Source organism: Gossypium hirsutum, chromosome A13 (genome assembly GCF_007990345.1).
Source record: "Gossypium hirsutum isolate 1008001.06 chromosome A13, Gossypium_hirsutum_v2.1, whole genome shotgun sequence".
Taxonomy (NCBI): Eukaryota; Viridiplantae; Streptophyta; class Magnoliopsida; order Malvales; family Malvaceae; genus Gossypium; species Gossypium hirsutum.
In genome coordinates this window covers 45697006-45698420 of record NC_053436.1, presented here as the reverse complement: position 1 = coordinate 45698420, position 1415 = coordinate 45697006, and the positions used below count along the sequence as shown (strand labels likewise).

Sequence of the window (1415 nt, the reverse complement as noted above, 5' to 3'; positions counted from 1 at the left end):
TTGTTCCCAACCAAGATTGTACATGTTGGAATAAGGATTGTTGTTCGAAGTTTCCCATATAGTATAGGGATGTTGGGTTTGAGGGACACTCTTCAAACATGTGATCTTTACCATAATAAACAAAAGATAACCTAGGTGCTTTCAGCTCTTTCACCTCATTAGGCTTCTGCATGGTCTTTATCATCTTGGCTAAAGAAGATACCTGAGTAGTAAGCGAGGTAATAACATCAAGTTCGAATGGTCCAGCCTAGTTCAAGCTATTTTTGTGGGGTATTGAAAATCATTATTGGCAGTTCTCTCTAAAATCTCATAGGCTTCATTGTATATCTTATCTAACAAAGTTCCATTAGCTAAAGCATCAATCACCATCCGTGTCTGTGCATTCAAATCATTATAGAACAGCTCTGTTTGGGTATAATGTTGAAATCCATGCATGAGACACTTCCTAAGCAAATCATTGAACCTTTCCCATGCTTCATATAGTGTTTCATCCTCTAGTTGCTTGAAGAATGTAATGTCATCTCCTAGTTTGGTATTCATATTGGGTGGGCTATATCGCAACAGAAATCTCTGATAGAGATCATTCTAGGATTCTACTGTTCTAGATGGTAAAGTGTTAAGCCATGTTCTAGCACTATCTATTAAAGAATAGGGTAACAATTTGAGTTTTAAGGCATTTTTAGGGACACCTTGTTGTCTGAAAGAATCACAGACCTCTAAGAAAAGTCTCAAGTGCAATCTAGGATCATTAGTTGGCAAACCACCAAACTGACCAATTGATTGAACCATCTGAAACATTATAGGTTTCAATTTAAAGTGAGGAGCTTGAATTTATGGCCTGACTATTCCAATATTCAGGTTATCTAAGATAGGCACTACATGTTCTCGAATTGGCCTATCCTAATCATCAAACATCTGAGCAATAGGAGGATTAACATTCAGAACTCCCGAGAGTAGGTGAATTGTTACCATCTTGATTCATTGGTCTTTGTTCTTTTCTCCTCCTTAGCAAGGTCCTTTAAATTTCTGGATCTAAGGGATAAAGTTCATTAGTAGGAGTGTCTCTATGCATACAACTAGTAACAAACCTGTTGAGATAATAAAACAAACAAATTAGCAACTACAACTCTAAAAATTATAACAACAAAAACTAAAGTTACCAATCACCAATCCCCGACAATGGCGCCAAAAACTTGTCGCTTGTGAATATGATGTGCGAATTGTGAAAGTGTACATGTCAAATCAAGTAATAAAGTGATGAGTTAGACTCGTTCCTATGAGGATTGGATCAGTGCTCTTTATCTAAGTTATCACACTTGAACAAAAAAGATAAATGTATCAAATGATGTTTAATGAGATTAAAATGGGATTAACACATTAGAAGTGAGAGTAATAAAGTATACTAGTAGAGACTA

General features: G+C 35.9%; 1 non-coding gene across 1 annotated transcript; it reads left to right on the top strand.

The window, feature by feature from the left end:
* The first annotated feature begins 424 nt into the window (after positions 1-424).
* Positions 425-531, top strand: LOC121212916 (small nucleolar RNA R71). The gene has a single exon (XR_005908288.1). It is a non-coding gene; the product is annotated as a small nucleolar RNA R71 (small nucleolar RNA).
* The last annotated feature ends 884 nt before the right edge of the window (positions 532-1415 follow it).